The sequence below is a fragment of the Epinephelus lanceolatus genome, chromosome 20, assembly GCF_041903045.1.
Source record: "Epinephelus lanceolatus isolate andai-2023 chromosome 20, ASM4190304v1, whole genome shotgun sequence".
Classification (NCBI taxonomy): domain Eukaryota; kingdom Metazoa; phylum Chordata; class Actinopteri; order Perciformes; family Serranidae; genus Epinephelus; species Epinephelus lanceolatus.
Window position 1 is genome coordinate 9,012,100 of NC_135753.1, and position 23,743 is coordinate 9,035,842.

The following is a 23,743-nucleotide window of genomic DNA, read 5'->3' on the forward strand; positions in this document are numbered from 1 at the left end:
AGGTGTGCCTTATCAGGGTTAATTAGTGGAATTTCTTGCTTTATCAATGGGGTTGGGACCATCAGTTGTGTTGTGCAGAAGTCAGGTTAATACACAGCCGACAGCCCTATTGGACAACTGTTAAAATTCATATTATGGCAAGAACCAATCAGCTAACTAAAGAAAAACCAGTGGCCATCATTACTTTAAGAAATGAAGGTCAGTCAGTCCGGAAAATTGCAAAAACTTTAAATGTGTCCCCAAGTGGAGTCGCAAAAACCATCAAGCACTACAACGAAACTGGCACACATGAGGACCGACCCAGGAAAGGAAGACCAAGAGTAACCTCTGCTTCTGAGGATAAGTTCATCCGAGTCACCAGCCTCAGAAATCGCAAGTTAACAGCAGCTCAGATCAGAGACCAGATGAATGCCACACAGAGTTCTAGCAGCAGACCCATCTCTAGAACAACTGTTAAGAGGAGACTGTGCGAATCAGGCCTTCATGGTCAAATAGCTGCTAGGAAACCACTGCTAAGGAGAGGCAACAAGCAGAAGAGATTTGTTTGGGCCAAGAAACACAAGGAATGGACATTAGACCAGTGGAAATCTGTGCTTTGGTCTGATGAGTCCAAATTTGAGATCTTTGGTTCCAACCGCCGTGTCTTTGTGAGACGCAGAAAAGGTGAACGGATGGATTCCACATGCCTGGTTCCCACTGTGAAGCATGGAGGAGGAGGTGTGATGGTGTGGGGGTGTTTTGCTGGTGACACTGTTGGGGATTTATTCAAAATTGAAGGCACACTGAACCAGCATGGCTACCACAGCATCCTGCAGCGACATGCCATCCCATCCGGTTTGCGTTTAGTTGGACGATCATTTATTTTTCAACAGGACAATGACCCCAAACACACCTCCAGGCTGTGTAAGGGCTATTTGACCAAGAAGGAGAGTGATGGAGTACTGCGGCAGATGACCTGGCCTCCACAGTCACCGGACCTGAACCCAATCGAGATGGTTTGGGGTGAACTGGACCGCAGAGTGAAGGCAAAGGGGCCAACAAGTGCTAAACACCTCTGGGAACTCCTTCAAGACTGTTGGAAAACCATTTCAGGTGACTACCTCTTGAAGCTCATGGAGAGAATGCCAAGAGTGTGCAAAGCAGTAATCAGAGCAAAGGGTGGCTATTTTGAAGAAACTAGAATATAAAACATGTTTTCAGTTATTTCACCTTTTTTTGTTAAGTACATAACTCCACGTGTTCATTCATAGTTTTGATGCCTTCAGTGAGAATCTACAATGTAAATAGTCATGAAAATAAAGAAAACGCATTGAATGAGAAGGTGTGTCCAAACTTTTGGCCTGTACTGTATATATTTGCTTGTAATGTGATAGACATTTATCAACAATTGTTTACCAACAAAAATAACCTCAATACATTAAAACCTAAAATAACCTCACGCAGGCTAAAAGAACTACTTAGTAGATTTTAGTAAAACTTTGAATTTTATTTATTCATGAATTCTTCAAGGAAAAATGTGAACATTTTTGGAAATGTCAATCAACAAAATGGCCATTAAATTGGAAGGTTAATTTGCCAATCTGTTAACAGTAAATTTCATTATTTACATTTCTTCTCACTATACCACTTACTTTGATTTTAATGCTGAGTACAACACATGATTGTCACACATGTACAAGGAGGTGGAGGAGACAGTGACAGCATTCTGAGTTTTACACGCAGCATTTATATTCCTAAAATCTGTACAGTACATAACTCCACATGTGTTCATTCATAGTTTTGATGCCTTCAGTGAGAATCTACAATGTAAATAGTCATGAAAATAAAGAAAACGCATTGAATGAGAAGGTGTGTCCAAACTTTTGGCCTGTACTGTATATATATATATATATGTATGCAGATTTCCGCAGATTTTTATTTTGGATCATAGCTAAAAACAATTACTAAATCTGCAGATTATCTTTGGGCCTGCTTCTCAGTGTGAACATATTCAAAATATCAAGTGTACAGAAGTGGCCTATCGGATCAGAGACACAGCATTAGTAATTTTGACTTTTGTCTTGTAGCTGTTGTTAAAAGTGTTGTTACTTTGCTTAATGGTCAGCATTACATGCAAAATATGTGAGCTGTGAATCAGCTAAAAACTGCATGGGCCTGTAAATAACAACTCTTAACAAAGCATTTTCTCTTGGCTCAACCTCCTCTGATACACTGTTTTTTGTTTTTTGGCTGAATCTTGATCTTGATTATGAAGCTGCTGCAACCCAAACTTAAGTGCTCACTTATTTCTTCCTGGCTGTTTCCTCTCCTCCTCAGCCCATCAAATGGCAGGTGACCTCCCCCTGACACAACACATCCCAGCCAGCTTTTCATTCCTGGCAGTCCACTCAGAGTGGCAAACCCTTTTCCCGCTGCGGCGGTAATCGCTCAAATCGCTGCTCCTCCACTCTGACCTGAACGGCCCTCAGACGAGTCCACTTTTCCTCTTCAGTCTCTTCAACCAGATGTCCCACTGGGCACTGAGTTTCAGCCATCTTTCTACCCTTTTTGAGCCTGTGCTGATTATCTGTTGATGGAAAGACACAATTACCTGGCTAAAATTGCTCTTGACAGCCGTTATAGATTTGTCCTTCCTGCATCTTATCCACTCATCTTGGTTTTCATGCGTTATTTCTAGCCTCAAAAAGTGCCAAATCAAATTTGTTCCACTCCTCTCCAGAATTCAGCAAAAGCTTCAAACCCAGTTAAGACAACATTGATCCTCTCTGGTCCCAAGGCGGTGTTTAAATGTGTTTTTCTCGTGGCGAAACACTTCATCCTCAATTAGATGATTTCTTAATTAGATTTGTGGCACAGATTATTTGCCGTCAGTGGTGACGGGGCTGTAAAAGGAGCTGATGGCAGGATCGATGCCGTTGGGAGGCGACCTTTGCTGCAGGTGGTAGAAATGTACATTTGCATATTTTTACATCAGGAATGTGGTTGTGGATTTAGTTCGCTCTCTCTCCCCCACCCACACGCTCTTAAGAGCTTTGTGTGTTTTGATAGTTCAAAGAGGCAAAAACTGATATTAATTCTGCCAGCGGAGGAGCGAAGCGCTTGCTCTCTCCATTTCACTGTCATTTTTTTGCCATTTGCCAATGTATTTCCTTGACTATCCCATCGCCAGTTTAATTTATTTACCCACATATTGATTCAGATAGTTCCCAGCGATGCATGGCCCTGTGCAAATTATTGGACTATACTGGAGTATTGACTGTAGAAACCTTTATTGTGCCATCATCACACAGGCCTGCGAGACAATTTTCTGCAAGCAGTGCATTTTTTATGCTCACAATCATAAAGGCAGACAAGCAAAATTATGCACACACACACACGGAGGCAAACACCTGCACTTGCTCGGTGTGAGATGGGCCGCTTTTCTTCCCAGCCCCGCTCCAGCTTGTCTAATCCATCAGTTGTGGAGAAAGCGCTAGGCCAGCCGTTTTCACTAAATCCCCGACCGTCAAAGTCATCAGCCCGCCTGCCTGTCCCCACCTCAGGTCCCTGAGAAGATTTTAACTCTGCACACGCATTGTTTTGGCTGGTCCCTAATCTTAAAGGGCCTTTTTGACCAAATCCCCCCAAAAGACTCACTTACTCTCAGCGTTGGCTAACTGTACAGATAGCACAAAGGGTGAGTTTTGGTTTTATCTGCTGAGGCTTTTGATTCAGCTTAGATTTCTGCTGTCATCCAGGCTTTCCTGTTAAAGGTTGCAGTTAGCTGGAGCCTCCCAGCACACACTGGGCAGGAGGGCAGGTCGCCATCCACATATATATTTTTTTAAATTCACCTACCTTGTCTTTGGTCTGTAGGGGAAACCACACAGACATGAGGAGAACATGCTCACACCAGTGCATTAACAGTAGATTGGAACCCATGATTATAGTGCTAAAAGCATAATTAAAGTATCCACAGGAACTACTTTGTACCAAAATCAAACAAAAAATGGTCTCAGTGAAGACTGTCTAATGAAAATGTAAAATGAATGTAAACTTTGGACCAAAAACAAAATTGTTGATGTTCACCCACAGTGATGTTGATTGGAGGCAGACATTTCAAAGTAGAAACTCTATTTGCACATAGAACCAAAACTATCAAATTTCTTCATAATTATAAAAAGATGATGATTACTAAACATTTAGAAACATGTTGTTTGTTTGATGTTGCAATTACGACTATTAACGCAAATACAGCCAATCCCAGTGAATTCTGTGGGACCTTGCAATTTTGTATTATATATAAACATATAAATTCACAGGTACAGGCAAAAATGACCTACATGCGGGTGAGCAGCAGGTGAGAAAAAAAAAAAATCAGAATAAAACAACTGAAAAAGAATCACTATTATCAAGCTGCAATTCTTTTTATTTTGAACGTCATTGACACAAGTGGAACCTTTGACCCTGCTGTCACATTCGTCATGGGCGTGGAGGACTCCAGTGACCAACTTTGCAGCCCGAGGTTGAGGTGGCAGCTTACATTGAGACCAAGGCACCCAAGGAGGATCCTTTTAGGTTTTATGATGGTGGAAGGAGCATGCTTAAATGTTTCCTGACCTGGCAGTGATTCTGTGGAATGTTTTCGCCATCCTGGCATCAAGTGCATTCAGTGACAGAGCGCTTTCCTCTGCTGGATATGTAATTCAAGAACGGAGAACCCAGCTTGATGTCAGTGTGTGTGTGTTTAATCACAGGTGTGGGTCAGGTCGCAGAACTTTTATTAACAGCTGTGGGCAGGTGCAGCTTTGACTTAGACATAATGACGGGTAATAGGTCGGCTCTGGTACTGAGCTTTACGAGTATGGGCGGGTGCAGGTTTTCACACATCGACCTATGCAGGACTCTACTGTGTATCATGAGACTACTGCTGTGGGACCAGAGCTCTGTGCCTGCAACAGAGTCACTCACGCACAAAGTGACATGGCTAATGTAACCCAACAGCTATTATCACGTTTGCAACAGAGTCCAGCTGTTTTGGTATTGGTGTCAGATTAATGGCTTGGCGTTGGATGTTAACCATTGCCCAACTCCTGCCCAAGAATCAAAATATGACGAGTAGGGATGACATCACAATGTGCTGTGTTAGCTCATGCTTGGCAGAGAGAGCAGGAGGAAATCCCTCAGAGCTGAGTCAAATGGCAGCAATGACAGCTGATCATTGGCAATGTTGCCCAACCACCATCACAAAAAGATTCTTATTCTGTAAGAAACACTGAATGCTCATAACAATACGCTGTGATCTGTCACAGCTTCGCAACAATTTGATTGCAGAAACACGCCTATAAACATCATAACATGCATTGGGATTTTCTAGAAAAGCTGCCATGACTGAAGGGATTTGAAGCCCCAAATATCTCCAAAACAGCCTAGAAATCCTGGAGGAACTGGTAAAAACTGGTCAAGAATAAGACCAAATCAATACCCATAGGGAAAGTGAGACAAAATGTTTAGTTTCTCACTAACAATATCAGCACAAGGTCCACTTACTAACATTTTTCTGTGTCTATATCACAGTGTGTAAAAATGTAACCATAACTGCTGTATGTCTTAAAGGTCCAGTGTGTAGGATTTAGGGGGATTTAGTGGCAGGAGTGTAATATAATATTTATAACTTAATAAGTTTTCATTGGTGCATAATCACCTAAAACTAAGAGGCATTGTGTTTTTGTTACCTTTGAATGTGTCGTTAAAATATCCTCATATAGAGTTGTCCTCCTCCATGGAGTCTATCATGTTTCTACAGTAGCCCAGAAAGAACAAAGCAAACACTGGCTCTAGATAGGGCCATTCATGTTTTCATGTTTGGCCACTGTAGTTCTCCTACACGCATGGCACATGCTTGATGAAGTTTTATTTGGTTAAAATCTGCAACCTCATTGCTAGATGCCACCAAATCCTGCATACATCCATACTCATATGCATATGTTTGTATTTACCTTGACCATTTGGTTACTAGGGCACACAGTTAAGGTTAAATTGAGGACTTTTGTTTGTACCCTTTTCTCTCACTCTCTTCCCATGTTTCCTGTGTATCTCTACACCCGTGTTAATTTTGTTGACAAAAACTATGATGAAAATTATTCATCAACAACCTCTTTTCCATGACGAAAAGTGACAGTGACGAAATACAAATAGATCTTGATAATAAAAACAAAGAAGAACACCATACCTCATTTTCACTGATATGGTGAAACATGACGAAAATGTTAGTGGTGGACTATCAGATAGCGACAGGCTGGCAAACTTCAGTAAATATGTAGTCTGCGCCAGGATGTTTCACTAGCCAGCAAAAACAAACACATTGGAGCAGTGTCAGCCAGTGATGTGAGTTGTGAGCTGCAATTCATCAGTAAATAATCAGCCGTGTTTGTCCGACTGTGGATGGTGGAGCTGTTGAATGGAGTTGTGGAGCTTGTTGGTTACAGCGCTGGCTGTTTGCAGTTAGCTCTGCTTGTTAACTGCTGAATGGCAGCGGAGCAAGCAGCCATCGGCCACCAGATGTCACAGCTGATCTCTGCAGGACTGCACTCAGATCACGATTGTCTATAGAAGGTTTATGGGTTGATGCTGTTTGATAGGCAGGAGGCTCAGTTATCTGTGAGTGTAGCTGTGCTGTAAGTGAACAGTCAAAACTCAGATCAGTTTTCTGAATGAAAGTTGTTTTCTGAGTGAATGTTTAGTTTAAATCACAACTCTGTGAAGGACACAAGTTCAGACCTCCAGACTAACATGCTGCAGGTAAGGAAAGAATTCAGGCTTTAATTAAATTATTTTTCTGCTTCTTAACAGGGAGGTGGATAAGTCAGAGTTTACAATTAACTTGGGAACAAATCCTAGATGTCTCAGATTAGTCATTTGTTGTGTCAAGTAAAATCAAGTTTTTGAGAGCATAAACAGAGAGATGTTGAGCTTTTCAAATGATGATCAGTAAGTGTGTGCTCGTAAATCTTCCTTTAAACCTGTCAAGCACTGCTGGAAAAATGACAGTCTGTAAATGTGTAGAAATTATAAGAAGTTTCAGAAAAAAGAAATGTCTAAATGAAATGTTTATACAACCTGCCACCTTGATTCCGATTTCTGATACATGAATTAGTCTCACTGGATTAGTTTAAAGATAAAAAACAATTTTCATTGACAAATCAATCTCAAGACTTATACTAAATCTATAATAGCTGTCAAAATGAACAGTGCTTCACACAAACAAAGGCAAAAACAGGTCTGGAAACAAAATACCATACCTTAAAATACATTTAAAAAAAGAAACCAAAAATAGAGACAAAACCTTGTGGGGACCTGATTTTGTCACCAGAAGGGGGACGAGTCCCCACAATGACACCAAGGATACACACAGCTACACACAGTCATACATTTTGACACAGACATACTGTTAAATACAGACACCTGCACCTGAACAGTCAGTTTGGCCTGTCAGCTCTGATCTAATCAGGCCTGAAAAGGCTGCTTTGACATTTACACCCCATCTGACCACATTGTTACCAACTGTCAGTCTCTGTGTGTGTCAGAGAAAATACGAGTGGACCATTTCTGTGCATTTCTATCCTTATATGGAAGCTTTTATCCAAAAATTCTTCCTGTCACATGTGCTTATATTTTTTTTTATCATGAGTGGGTCCCAACACAATCAACCCTATGATCATGTTCAAACCACAGTCTGGAAATAACTTCCTGACCCACCTGAATCAAAATATCAAAACATGATACAAGACACAGACAGAATAAATTTTAGACTCCATTTGTGCTTTTGAGCTTCATACCCCCCAGGATAAAATGTGATGTGGTATTTGTGTGTATGCCTGTATTAATGTGGACATTGTCAATGGAAGATATACAATATTCTGTCGAGATGTCCAGTTCATATATGTATAAAATACATTTAAAAAGCTCTGCACAGTTAAGGTCATTGTAAATTATCATAAGGTAAAAGTGAGGTGTCTCTGATCTGGTTCTCTGCATTCTAACAGGACGAATGTTCGTATGAGCAGTTCTTTCCACTGGAATGCAGGAAATGTGCATTTACGAGCTTCCTCCCTTAAAAGACACATCAGAACACAAATACTATTTGGAGACTGCCAGACAAGGCTGTAATTATCCTTTGATCTGATGGCACAGCAGGAGAGAACACAGATACAGCTAATAGCCTGCATGCATGCTTTGAAAGATAAGAAGAAAGAGAGAAAATCACCTTTAAAAGGTTCAGAAATATGACCTAAAGTTTGTGACAGCCTCTGTGCTTGGTGGATTTTGGTGTTGCTTTGATTTCTGTCTGTGGGCCTGATGACCTGTTATCAGTGACATGGGTCATACCAGAGCCTACAAGTGGACAGTGCTAAATAAAGTTGGGGTTCATACACATTTTTACCCATACATTTCCATAACTGTCTCATCATTTTCAATGCATTTGAGGCAAGTTTTCATCACCACACATCTGTGTATAGCACAGTCAGTTTAAAATAAGGAGGCACCCATACTGTATGAGCGCTAGCGTTTACTGCACAGGAATCTGAGAGCTATCTGGCTGTCGAGGAAACCATGACCTGAAAAAGCTGGCTTGTGTCTATAACTAGTGGGAATAACATGAGTGAGAATTAGCTGCCTTTAGTGCCCACAGTACCTCTGCAGTTAGGGCTGTGTTTATGGACACAGTACATGAAATGGTCCCTTGTTTGATGTTGGATGAGAGAGAACAGCAGCTGGCAGCAGGTGTCAGGTTGGTCACTGGGGTAAAAAATGCTGGTAATATGAATACAAAAGCTTTATTGTCCATAATATGGAAATTTCCTTTGGTTTTACCATAACACATGCCATAAGACATACATAAAAAATGTGCAATCACCATAGCAAGTCCCATTAAAAACATAAACTGCTCAAAAAATCTGTCCATTTAGGAAGCACAAATGATTGTGAATCAGTTTCACCTGCTTTGGTGCAAATAAAAGTGACAACAGGTGCAATGGAGAGGCAAAAGCAAGACAACGCCCAAGAAGGAATTGGTTTTGCATGTGGAGGCCACAGACAGTTTCTCTCTCCTTATCCTTTCTGACTGATTCTTCTCTAGTTTTGTGTTCTGCTAGTGTCCTACTGGTAGCATGAGGCAGCACCGTGCAGCTTGATTTGCATTCAGCAGAGAACACCAGAATTAGCAGGTCCGTCAGTGGCGCCTCATTCTCTTCACAGACGAGAGCAGGTTCTCACTGAGCATATGAGACAGGCATGAAGGAGTCTGGAGACGCCGTGGCGAACATTATGCAGCCTGTGGCATCATCCAGCATGACTGGTTTGGAGATAGGTCAGTGATGGTCTGGGGAGGCATATCCTTGGAGGGTCACACAGACCTCCATGCCATAGCCAACAGTACCCTGAGTGTTGTTAGGTACTGGGATGAAATCCTCAGAGCAACTGTCAGATGTTACGCTGGTGCAGTGGGCCCTGGGTTCCTCCTGGTGCAGGACAATCCTCAACCTCATGTGACCAGAGTGCGTAGGTAGTTCCTGAATGACGAAGGCACTGATGCCATTGGCTGGCCATCTTGTTCTCCTGACCGGAATCCAGTTGAGCATCTATGGGATGTTATGTATTGTGTGCATCCAATGCCACCACTTACCACCACAGACTGTCCAGGAGCTAACTGATGCCCAATTTTTTTACTTGGATTTTCAGTGTGATTTTGAATCCAGCCCTCAGTGAGTTGATGATTTTGGTTTCCACTGACTGTTGGTACATCATTTTGTTGTCAACAAATTATACAATATACGTGAGTAAAGATTTTCAACTTGCATAATTCGTTTATCAAAATCTGATGTGTGATTTAAGTGTTCCATTAATATTTCTGAGTAGTATACATACAACAACATATAGGCTACATAAAAACAGAAATACAAATGCTTTAAGATGTCACAATACACAATACACAATTCTTAATAAACACAAGTCACCATAGAAGTCAGTAACATACACAGTATACAAGCATCCATGAAATGAATGAATCTACTGTGCAAAAAGCTGCAGCAAAGAATCAGCAGCATCACCCTGTATTACAGTCCTACGTGAGGATCCTAGTTTCATTTATTATCTTAACAGCTCGTGGGACAAAGGATTTCTTGTAGATATTTCTATGAGCCATTGGTTGTCTATAAGGCCTCCCTGAGGGTAAAAGTTCAAAGTCACTGTGCAGTTGGTGAGAAGGGTCATTAATAATTCTGTAAGCTTTACCCTGTAAGAGTTCTTCATACATGCCACTGAGCTGCCTTTGTTGCTTCCCTGTGATTTTGGAGGCCATGTTCTGGACTCTCTGCAGTTCGTTTCCCCTCTTTATGTTCAGATTAAGAAATTGATTTGCACAGCACCAGCAGCCTGGTGCTTAATATCAGCTCCTTTAACATGGCCAACTAGCACTGCCTCTCCCATGCTTGAAATCTCGAACCGTTTATAACACAGTCCATATTTTGCACGTATTCCATTCTGGTCTTTGTCAAACCATGCTTTATACTTGTCCAAGTGAAGCCAGACATCGATAAATCTGCATTCTTATGCCCCACCCTTGGGCGACCCTATGGGGTGAACAAAACTCTACCACTGACCCAAAATAACCACATAAGACACCTTAAAACAGGGGTCGCATTAACCGGATATTCTCGGTCACTGACCGTTTTTTTACAACAATGACTGGAAAATCTGAAGGCCGTCGGTCATTTGACCGGTTGCAATTACCACCCCTGCCCACTTGGTGGCGGAGTGCACAGTCAGTGGTTTAAGTGGCTGCCGTTTTCACACTGCAGAGAAAAAGTCATTCATCTGCTTCATGTAGCGTTGTTGACATAACGGCCTGGACACACCAGATGCGTTAGTGCCACAGAAGTCCTGCGAGTATACTCGCAGGCGCTTGACTGTCCACACAGGCAGCGCATTTCTCCTGCGCTCTCTGCGCCGGTTAAACATCGACTCCACTCGTCTGTTCCCGTCAGTACTCGTTTTTTCACTTCAACAGGTCATTTTGAACATGGGTAAGTCCATATTTTACGACTTTTCTACATTTTTCTTGATCGTACGAACCCTGCAAGTGTAAACAAGCTGCAGGACACCTTATGAATCAGTCACTTAAACCACTTGCCAAGGTGGTCTGGGATGCATTTAAGTACATGCCACATTTGACCAAATGCAAATGTGTCCTGACAAGCACGTTACAGGAAACAACGTTATGACTGCAGGGCATGGTGGTTATTTCAGAGACAGCATGCTGATGCTCTGTAACTTGCCTTTAAGTAGTGACGTAGGCAGTAACGAAATCTGAATGTATGCGATCAGTTGGACACCTTGGAGATGCATGATAGACACAAGTGTCAACGGCGATGTGTCCTGGCTATCCTCACTTACATAATGTTACGAAACATTACATCAGTTAACTTAACTTAAAATAACTCAATGCTAACTTTTTGTTTCACGTGGGACATGATCAGCAGTCTCTGTCTTTGTTACCCGACCATCCCCTCCTAAGTGGACTTTGTTGCTCTTTATACGACATCACCTGACTTTCTCCTTTGTCCCAGTCATAATTACACAGTGTCTACAGATTGTTGCCTAACAATAACATTTAAATTTGGGTCATAATAACCTGCTTGTACAATCCACCTATGGTGTCATTTTTCGGGAAGGACAGTCTCCCTTAAAAGGATATGTACCATTCATAGTCTTAAGGTGTGTCTCTGTTGCCTTGGGGAGTACAGCTAAAGATAAACAGATTGTAAGTGTTTCATTTAATGTGGCTGATTCAGTCAGGATGATATTGGTGATTATTTCTCGTGTTTCTACATATAAGCAGCGACTGCATTTGACCCTGTTTGAGGCTCCATTTCTACCTGTTCTGATGCCATCGATCTGTTTACGCCTCTCGGTCTTAATGAATGCACCGGGGAGGCTGGAGAGGCGGCATGACGGATTAAAGGAGGTCATACTCAACTCAAAACAAATGTGTCTAATCCTGGAAATATGCATCATGCTGCTTTCTGTGGACGCTGTGGCCTGACGAGATGCTTTCTCACAATGCACCAATTTCTGCCTGCCCAAATCCACCTTCATCCTGACACATACCGGATAGCGACATGCTTCGGACAGGACTTTCAAGGTTATTCAACTGTACATACTGCCAAGGTTGCCCTTGAGAAAGATCCTTAATCATTGGAGAAGGAAATTAGTTCAGTCTGTGTTCCTGTAAGTCCTCCTGAGTCCGAAAACAGTGCTTGATTCCCCTTGAAAATGGATATATAATGACAAAACTACATGCTGTACTTGCAGAGGAGTGTGCACCAGCTCTTTCGTCCTCCAATTTGTCACTGGAGTTTGGTCAGGGAGGCCATGACACAACACAGCCACTCTGTTCTTGCTGCTTTTGGTTGGAGGGGTATGGAGTTAGAGGTGAAGACAAATGCTTCACTTCACTTTCTCAGCAGGAGAAAGTCAGACTCAGTCAACTTGAGAGTTTGCCTGTAGGACTGTACTTACAGTGTGAGAGAGATACTGTAGAAGACATACTGCACAGTCAGTGTTTGGGCAAACTCTGCAGAGAAGGTTAAATATGTAAGTTAAATATGTAACCACTTAGGCTGGATTTATTGTTCTAATAAGATATAAAATGACTCCAGGCAGAAAACAGTGTGTTTAGCTCACAGATGCTTGTAAGGGAGCAAATACTTTTTGTGCCATTTGTATGTTTTTTTACTCTTCCACAAAAAAACAAAACACACAAATCAATATCATTTTATATATAGGCAGGAAACTTGTCTCTAGCTAGAGAGAATAATTTGGGCTACTTTTAGTAAGACTGAGCAGGTTCAAGGCTTTGATTGTTCTGTGGTGTACCGCATGCATAAAGGTATATATAAGAATCAGTCACACAAATTCACACCTGGGGCTTCATTTATAAAACTGCAGAGAATCCACACTAAATGTTTGCATACGTACAAATGAGGAAATGTGCGTATGCCTGCTAGTACGCTATTTCCTTTTATAAATCCAAAATCAACTTGGAATTGACTGCACGTGGACCAGCCTCACATCCCGCCCTCTACACGCCCACATTCAATGCAGAGAATTGCAACCTGACGTCTTTGGTAATTTGCACAATCCATATGTGCAGGTGGTGAAGATGTGTTGGGGGAAGCGGAGTGTGTGTGGCAGCTTTTGCTGAGCTGAGTGCTAAACAGAAGCCTTTACTGTGCTTGCTCTATGGGCCAGATGATGTGGAGGCAGCGCCCATCATTGGGTACATTTTCCCTTAACAGAACAGTGTCTTTTTTTTTCTATTTCTACATACATTAAATAGCCCACACAACACAAGAGATGTAGATAAATATGACAGGCCATCTATATTGATTGTAATTGCTGGTTTGCCTGTTTTCTTAAATTGCAAAAAATAGCAAACGCAACAACCCTGTCTGAATGTTGATGGAACTTTTCACCACGTTAAACATGTCTGAACAGCTTTTCTCTCTCAAAACATCAAACTTAGAAAAACAAGGTAATTTCTGAGTCAATATTGTCTTGTGCTTTTCACATGTGCTTTAAATTTATATGTGCATAAAACACATTAAGAACTACAGCTAGTTAAGATATTAGGAGCATAAATTAAAGGTATAGATATTTTTTTACAAGATATTAAAAATATAAACTGGAGGCAGTAAAGTGTATAAGATTTAGTGACAATCAATGGAAACTACAGACTAGTTTTAAAGATAGTTTTATAAAAGATCAGATCTTTTAAGGTATATTGTCACATTGTTACATATAAAGATTTACAGCCTATCAGACAGTGTTCAGCAGATTAAGTAGCCCGCAGGTAAAACCAGACAAAGGCAGCTGCTCTTCACTCACATGGCTGGATCTCCGTGAAGTGTGTCCATGAGTGATGTACGCTGGCAGCTCCTGTGATGCATCGACCACAGGCCGTGCTTTCTCACAAGTTATCCTGGACTGATTATGACAGCCCCTCGCTTTCCATCCATCCCTCGCTCTCCGGCGATGTAGCCCGAGGCGTGCCCTGCCTCGCTGCTCGCCCTTCAAAGCCCCACCTGAGGACGTGGATGTCGGCGGTTGTCACGACTGACCTCTGATGCTCTGTGGCAAGGGAAAATGGCCTCCAAACTTCTTGCCCTCAAGGCCTCTTTGAAATCTCCTCCGGTTGTCTGCAAAATCTTTGCTTTCCAGCATTCAGATCTGCAGTCACAACTCTGTTAATAATGTAATTAAGTGTCTACCTAATTAAACAAGATGAGATGCATTAACATATAAAGTAAAATGAGCCTTCAGTTATGCTGCAGATGTGTGAAACAGATGCTCCCCGACGAGACTCAAATATTGATTTTTCAAAATGCCAAACACATGACTCGTGTGCACATTGCCACAGAGCTGTTTTCTAAACACTAATTGGACAGACAACAGTAGAGAAATGTCAACCGTATGAACTGATTATTATGTGCATGTTGAATATGTACAGCTTTACGAGACTGTCACTCCCCACTCGGACGCAGGGGGAGTGGGGAGTGACAATAACAACTAAACTGTCAAAACTGACTCAAGGACTTTCTGGCATTTGCCTCCAGTAGAGAAGTAGAGAAAAGCGCTTCAGTTAAAGTTTTTTTGCCAAAATTTAACCCTTTGGAAACGGACTTCCCTTGGATAGCCACGGGAGATCATTGTTGCATGATCCTGTTTAAATCAATACAAATAAGAACCATAATAGCCACAACATTCAGTCTTTTTGCAGCAGAAAACTAAGACCTCTGTCTTCCTCATCATGTCATTACCTCATGTACCTAATGTGCAGTGCTGACGTAGTATTTCTCTGTGATTACACTGGTATTTCCCTGTAATGGACGTGGGAGATTGTTCTTTTTCTTTTCTCTCTGTTAAATGATTTTAAATTTTTGTACAAAGTGAATACCAATCAGTTAAAAGTTACAGTCATTTTAATTTATGACAACTAAAATGTGAGAAGACAGGCAGTTGAAAAACCTGAAAATAAAAGCTGAAAAAATGGGCTGAAAAAGAAATTCTGGTTTACCGGTTTAAAAAAATCAAAGGTACAAGACTCTGTTCATTGACAGCTTAAAAGAGAAGTCAATTACAACTCCTGACCAATGCAACACTGCAGTAACCAAACTTCACTTTGTGTTTGAATGTCCATGCTGCTAATGGTGAGCTGAAGCTTTAGAAATTACGCTTTGTTGAACTCTGTTGAAACATTTAGCGGTTTAAATCAGTTCAGTGTACTGAGGAATATATGAGGAATTCTGATTTCACAGCTCTGGTGGAGTCTTTTCAACACCAAAGGCAACTGAAGGTCATCAGTGCTACAGTATTAAAGACGTTAGAAAAACCAAACTGAGAGAAAGAAATATTTTTCAGATGGCAAATTGAATATTTCCTGTGTTTTGATGAACACTGAGCTTAAAATTTAATACAAATTCATTCTATCATCCATTTAAGAAACTGGCTGCTTGATCCTCTTTGCTTTGTCGTGACATAGTGGACAAACTCAAAGTGCATTACACGTGTGTGCGTGCAGTCCCGCTCCCTCCTCAAAATGTGCTTTTACTGCAGCCTGTGTCTGCACAGCTGGGCTTACATGTGTGCGTGACTGGATGCACACAAGTTGCATGTCTTCTTGTCTATCTTCAGCCATGTTAGGTGGCTTTAGCCTCCAGGGACGGACAATCATGTGCCAAGTAAGGCTGAGAGTCTGCAGGCTTTAATTTAAGCCAAACAGTCCACCTGCTGATTTTACCGATTAGCACACCTTCAAGTAGAAATCACCTTCAGTGAAGTCACCTGCTGAGGTGAAAACCTGCAGACTGGTGGCTCAGCGCCTACAGGGGACATGATTGCCCTTCCCAGGTGGTTTAATTGGTCCAAAGCAGATTATTATGATAATGCATGGACTTACATATGGGTCAGGGTCTTTATAGGAGTAGGAAGCAGCCTGGTCTCACAGAAATACATGAGATGACCGTGACCTCTGAGTAATCAAAAGATGATTAATAAATTAGAAAGGACAAAAACATACAACCCTGATTCTGAAAAAAAGTTCTGACACTGTAAAATGTAAATATAAACAGAATGCAATGATGTGCAAATCCTTCTCAACCTTTATTACAAGACAAGATATTTTTGTGAATATCGAAATTTAAATATTGTAAATATTGAATTTAATGCGAAGATGAGGGGCCTGCAAAGGTGCAGACCACTCTTCAAGACCAGCATACAACAAAAACACTGCGCTTTTAGTAGCTTTTTAGCAGACCCATTGCTGCATTTCCACTTGGGATAGTGCAACAAAAAGTCTTTCAGCTGTGAAAGTGCCACAAAAAAGTGGTTGTTTTGTTTTACAGAGACATTGCTTTATTTCCAGCTGGGATATTGCCATGAAAAGCAGTTGCTTTTACCAAGACATTGCTGCTTCCAGCCACGAAAGTGCCACAAACACAACACTGTTTTTCGAACAAGGATAGTGCCAAGAAAAAGTGTCGATTTTTACCGAGACATTGCTGCATTTCTGATGGGACTGTACAACCAAGACAGGGTATTGTAACCATTACCATTGCTGAAGATGGTTGTTCTTTATTAAGACATTGCTGTGTTTCCAGCCAGAATAGTGCCATGAAAGGCACTTGTTTTTACAGAGACATTGCTGCCTCCAGTTGGGAAAGTGCTTTGAAAAGTGATTGGTTTTTGCCAAGACTTTATTATATTTCCTGTGGGATTGTACCACCAGAACAGGGTACTTTAGGCCATGATTGTTTCCTAACCATTACCACTGCTGAAACGTTAAGAAATGTAGAGAAAAGTTTATCCGCTACATTATAACGCTGAAATGTAATGGATCCCTGGTTTGTAGAAATGTATAATCTGGTCAAAAGAACAAATTAATGGACTACAATGTAATTTATGTCATATTTGGTGTTCTAAGATATGATCATTAAATGAACTGTGACACGTGTCATATGCAGGCAAAACCATAGAATTAATGCCAGTGTACATACATGCTTTGTTGACTTTCTGTTCACAAAAAAGCCATTTACAGTTTTATTCAGGCCCTAAGGATTACCTTTATTTAATAAGGTCTTGGTTGAAAAATTCCAAATGGTTTAAGGATGAAAAGTAGTTGAGACAGTAACATATGGAGCTGAGTCACAAAATACACACTTTGTTATTTAATTCAGCAACAGAAACTGCAGAGAACATCTTTTAAAGAAAACAAGCAATTTTTCTAATAAAAAAAACTCAATAAAGACTCTGATACAGACAGGCTTATTTAACCCCCACAGATGTAGTCTATCTATCTGAAAGAAGTCACATCCACATACACTCAATCTCTTGTGCTCTGACAACATAAAGAAGGCTTGTAAACAAACAGGCCTGCTGGGATTCACCGGATTGGCAGCTCAATAAGAACACTATCACAGGGACAACAACCAGTGCTGTAGCCATATCCCACCCCAGCTCTGATATGACAAACACTTCACATCTACCTGCTCTCGACTCCTCCATCACATTCCCTTCCAGTCCCCTCGCTGTTTTTCTATTTGTAGAGAGTGGCATTCATCGTAAGGGTCTCGGATACCTAATACACTGTGTGCCAAGTGAAATTTGTCAGATCCAGTTTGTGTTATCATGCTTCACTTTTCTTTTTCTTTTTTCTTTTTTAGTCGAAGCAGAAAGAAGCGCTGGGGTTTTCCTCCCGGGATGAAGGACACAAACAGACAAACTGGTCATTGTGAGGAGGATGAGAAAGGAAGCAGCAAGGATTGGAGGACCAGTGGGGGGAGTTTTTTTTTAAATTTAGCTTCCTTGTTATAATCCATTGCCTCTGACAACTGTAGTTAACACCTCCTGGATCACTTCACACCTTCACCACCACTTCATTTCAATTCACATATGTGGGCTCCAAGACGAAGGTGTCTGTCACTGCCATTAATAATAAAATGTGCAAAGCAGGCGGAACTAAGACAGATCTCACAGGATCAAAAAACAGACTTGGTATCAGAAAGAAAGCTGAACATGTACCTGTGTTCCTCTGTCATGTTGCTGTCATCTTTACCTGCAGTGACTCCTATACATTTCTTGGGTTTCAAGATGCTTCCGCACTCTCTTTCTCTCTCAGCATTGTTTTCTGGAGGTGGGAAAGATGTTGGATGCTTTATGCTGCTTTTTGATTTTTTTTTTTGGCTCTTTTGTTTTTATGTGGCTCCAGGAAATAAGATGTTACCAAAATGGTACCAGCTGAAAGGGATCCACAAAAAATACCTCATTAAATTGTCAGATTTGCTTCCCACTTGTTAATATAACAATCTCAAGTATCAAAGTAAGTCTGGCAGGTCTTTTTAGGGAATAATGTGTTTTACTTTTGGAATAAAGAAAAGAAGAACATAATTGTTAGCATTAGCTGTCAGGTGTCAAGAACCAACTAATTATACAGATACTCCAAAATTATCTTTTTCAGTGCAAATGATTGCACTTTAAAATCCAGGCTGCAGTGCAGCCATAAATGAGTTTGAAAGGGGGAGTAAATCTTTGCCAGCAGTTATGAAGTGGGAATATGAAGATAAAAAAGTAGCGATAGAAACGTAAAAAAAGTGGCAATGTACATGTAAAAAACTGTCAATATAGAGGCGACAGAAGTGGCAACAGAAAGGGAAAAAGTGGGAATACAAAGGTAAAAAAATGGCAACATAAAGGTAAAAAAATGGCAAAGGACAGGTTAAAAAATAGGCAATGTAAAGGCGAAAGGTGAAAAAGTGGCAATGAAAAGGTAAAACATGGCAAAAAGGTTGAAAAAGGGGCCAATGGAAAGATAAAAAGGTTGGCAATAAAAAGGAAAAAGTGGCAGTAGACGGTTAAACAAAGGTGCAAAAAGGAGGCAGTGGAAAAAGTAAAAAGTGTCAATAAAAAGGTACAACAAGATGCAATAGAAAGGTAATAAGTGACAAGGTAAAGGTACAAAAGGGGCAAAAGGGGGCAACAGAGTTTAAAAAAAGTGGCATTTGGAAGGTGAAAAGGGGGCCAAAAAAGAGGCACAGGAAAGGTGAAAAGGGGAAATAAAAAGGCAAAAAATGTGAAAAGGTGGCAATAAAAAGGTAAAAAGTGGCAGTGTAAAGGTGAAAAACAGCAATAGAGAGTTGAAAAAGGAGGCAATAGAAAGGTTAAAATGGACAGCAGTGGACAGGTATAAAAGAAAGGCAATTGAAAGGTAAAAAACTGGGGGAAAAGGACAAAAAGTGGCAGTTTAAAACATTAAAAGTGGCAATAAAAAGGTAAAAAGGGGGCCAATGGAAAAATAAAAAGTGGCAGTGTAAGGCTAAGAATTGGCAATAGAAAGGTAAAAAGGGGGCAATAAAAAGGTGAAAAGTGGCAATAACAAAGTTAAAAAGTGGGGGGAAAAGGGGGGGGGGGGGGTAATACAAAGGTAAAAAGTGGAAATAAAAAGGTAAAAAGGGGGCAATGGAAAAATAAAAAGTGGCCATGTAAGGGTAAGAAGTGGCAATAGAAAGGTAAAAAGGGGGCAATGGAAAGCTAAAAAACTGGCAATAAAAAGGCAAAAAGTGGCAGTGTAGAGGTAAAAAGTTGCAATAGAAAGGTAAAAAGGGGGCAAAAGAAAGGTAAAAAGTGGCAGTGTTAAGGTAAAAAGTGGCAATGAAGAGGGAAAAACGTGCAATAAAAAAGCAAAAAGTGGCATTGTGAAGGTAAAATGTGGCAATAGAAAGGGAAAATTGGGGACAATGGAAAGGTAAAAAAATGGCAGTGTAAAGGTAAAAAGTGGCAAAAGAAAGGTAAAACTATTATGACATTGTGGGAGTACAGGTGTATATACTGTGTCTTATTATTATCCTAGTCTCCCTCAGAACTTTGTTTTCAGCGGGCTGTCCAGCTCACACAGGTGTTTGGTGTTTGGCTGATTAGACTTCTAACTAAAGCCAACTTTTCTGTTGCTTGATGAAGCCGCTCCTGCACATCTCACCAGCAGGCTCCCATCCAACTTTCCCACAAGTTTCCAGCCAAATGTAGTGCAAAATTTTAACTGGGTTTCCAGAAAACTGACCACAAAAAAGTGTGCATTTTCCATCCATTACTGTTATGCAAATATTAGGAGCTGGTTCCCTGAGATAAGCAGCTGGTGGAAGAAAACTTGATGATTAGTCTCCTGATCGTGCCACACAGATCTGTTTCAGTGGACACGTCATGATTTATTTACTAAATCCGTTTCTGCTGCACTTTGTTGCCCTTATTAATCAGTTTCTTTACCACCTCAGCCAAGTGGAAAAACATTTGTGATATTAACATTTTTTCAGTCTTTTGTCTTTTAAATTTAAATGTGAAAATCCACAACAAGTTTTTAGAAGAGTATAAACCACTCATGTTCAGACAAAAGGAGTGAAAGTTTTCTTGAAAGGCTTGATTTTTAAGTCTTGTAAATTTCCTAATTTATGGAAAGAAAACCAAGGAGCTCAATTTGGTCTGTATTACATGACTGATACATGAATCTTTATAACTGGCAATATAAAGATAAAAAAGTGGCAATAAAAAGGTGATAACCCACCCACCCAGCAATACAGATTCAAAAAATAGGTAAAAGAAAAGTAAGAATGGTAAAAGAGAGGCAAAAGAGTGGCAAAAGAAAGGTAAAAGTGGCAATGTAAAGATCACCAAAATGGCAATAAAGTGGTAAAAAAGGCAAAAGAAAAAATGGCAACAGGAAGGTAAAAAAAATGCAATATAAAGTACAAATCTGGCAATATTATACACGATTGATACATGAACTTTATCTAAGACAAACCCTTCAGTAATGGTCACTTAGCACCCAGGATTTAATGGAAAATAATCCAAAAGAAAGAAGAAGACAAAAGAAATGAGCAGATTATTGCTTTAAAATTAATGCTGTTCCCCAGCGTCTGCAGCTGAGTGTGAAGTTACTGTAAACCTCTGTGAGACGCTGATGATGCGACGCTCAGGAGATGCTCTGTTCTCGCAGCAAACACCCTGACGGCAGAGACTCATGTTCTGCTGCAGCTTAAAGAGATAACGCTGAAATAACCCATCGCTGCACTCATGAGCCGGGCTGAGAGGAGGACGAGGAGGGAAAGACAAAGACGGAGGAGGGATGGAAACTGGGGAGGGAAGAAGGGAGGGAAAGACATGATGGAGGGCTTGAAGGGCTGAAGGAGACAGACAGAATAAGAGTTGAACTGCAGGGAGAATGAAAGAGGTAGAGAGACAGACAGAGACAGAAAAGAAGAGGATCAGGGAGAGAAAGCCTGGCAGCGATTTGGGTCTGTATATATGTTTCGCTCTCTAACTCCACATGTCAAATGGGTTGGACCTGCTCTTCCCTCCCAGGGCCTCGAGTTTGCCTTTCTTTCCGCCCCTCAATTTCCAGCAGAGCGAAGTGTGTTTTTCCACTTCGCATTAGGGGATGATTCACTGGGTCTGCTGCGGTCTACCCTCAGCAGGATTAGAGCTGGAAGGCTTCTTATTATCCTCTACCGTTTGAGCTCCTTCGTCTGTTAGAAAGAGCAGTGGAGCCTAAGACAAATTACCCCCTCAGTGCCTTTTCGGATGGCACTGCTCCGGCCTGGAAATGGCCCTGGGAGAGACTGGCAACAGGGCAGGAGGGGAGGTCGCGATGGGGCATCTGTGTGAGGGGTTGTTAGGATGTAATTTATGCAGCCGAATGGGGCAAAGTGTCGGGAAGGGCACTGAGGAGGAAAGAGGACACGAGCTCTAAATGCTCGTGACAAGAGATTTATGGTAAGGAGTGATGGGAATAAGGTCACAGCGAGCACAGATCCTTCTTGTGGAGTCGACTGAAGAGTTTGGTAACTTAGAGAATAACATTCGCAGAATAATAAAACCTTACTGTCTCGCAAAAATTGAAGTTTCTTTCCCCACAGACTCAGGAGCAATATTTTCAACTTTGCCTTTATATTTTCAGCTTTTTCCTTTGTCTTACCTCCATTATTACAAACCAAAAGCCTTTAAAGTTTTTTGTTTTTCAGAAAAAGAAGACATTTAGTTCTGAATATGAGATTTTCAGGCAGTTTGCACAATCCGGGTCAAGTTTGGACAGAGGAAGAGAGACGATGCGAGAGTCAAACCTTTACTTAAAAAATTAAACTAAACATTAACCAAATTTAGCAAAACTAAGCAGGTGGAAGTCAGGGGATAGAGAGGAAAAGGAGCCAACTGAAAATAATCCTGAATTGCAGCCATAGTTATGAGCAGGAAATGCAGGAAAGTGATGTTTCATTCTTTTATTCACCAGTCAGAGTTTAGAAAACATTTGAATGAAAACTTTATACCAGCACTGTTGACTGTGCAACATTACCAATAATATTCTTATTTTGCTGTTTTGCTGAGGACCGAGAGCAAGGATGCATTTAGCTTAGCTTAGCTTAGTTTAGCTTAGCTTAACACAGACTTAAGCCTCTGTCTTCCCTGTCATCCTGTCATGACCTAACGTTACGTTACCTTACATGTTGTGCAAACGTAGTATTTCACAGTAATTATGCCAGTACCAAATAACTTGTGGAGTGTTGAGAAATATTTTCTTTATGTTTCTATATTTAAAAATCTTTTGCATCAATATGTTTTGTGTTTTTATTTTGTATTATTTTACACAATTCAAATGCATTATCAATAATAATGGTTTATCACATAACCTTTTAGTTTAAGTTGTACAGATTTTAGAGATATCAAACATTTGAAGTTATGACACCACAGTAAGCAAAAATACCAATGTAAGGGCTGCCAGACCAATTCTATTGCAGAGTTCAAGCTGCCAGAAGAAAATGCTAGCATTGTATGTTTTGCAAACCACAAATATGTTACATATGCACATTTCATACATATGGTTTCTAAAGTAACATAGCATATAAGCTGACCTTGTCATCAGGAGGTGGAGGGGGTGGTGGACGATGTGACACCGATGCGAGATGCCTGTGAAGCTGCAGAACACTGTTCGAGACCAATCAACAAGAAAGAAGCTGTTGTTTTTTAGTGAATCACTGCTGTGTTTCCAGCAGCTTTTTAGCCACCAAACATGGGTGTTTGTTACAGTAGCAACCCGTCACTGTTTTTTCAGCGGGGACAGTGACAAGAAAAGCTGCGTTTCCAGGCAGGAGAGTCCCCTCAAAACTGGGTATTTTAAGGCTTACCATAAATAACCAAGTGGTTATTTGTGCCTACACAGTGTTTCATCATATCAGCTACGAACGAATCTGTGATTTGCAGAAATGTACAATGCCAACATTTTTTTCTGCTAGTTGGCTTGGTTTAATACATTTATGTTCTTAAATTCTTCCTTCAGCTTGCACATATTTCAAAGAGTAAAATTTAAAGATGTATAAATCCATATTTGACCACTAGAGGGCAAAAAGACAACACAAACTTGCTAACAAAGTCGCTCCTCACACTTCAGGAAATGGAACCATCCAACACTAGCATTGTCTGGTGAGGTCGGGGTTAGAAACTATTTCTGATGAGAAAACTTTGATCTGATGCACGTTAGAGAAACATAAATATTTGTGGAGACTTTACGGACCTTTGAATGTTAAAATAAAGGAAGACAAATTAGAGAAAAATCCCCGGTGTGTAATTGAAGTGTTCTGCTCAGCATGCAGAGGATATGAAAGTGAAA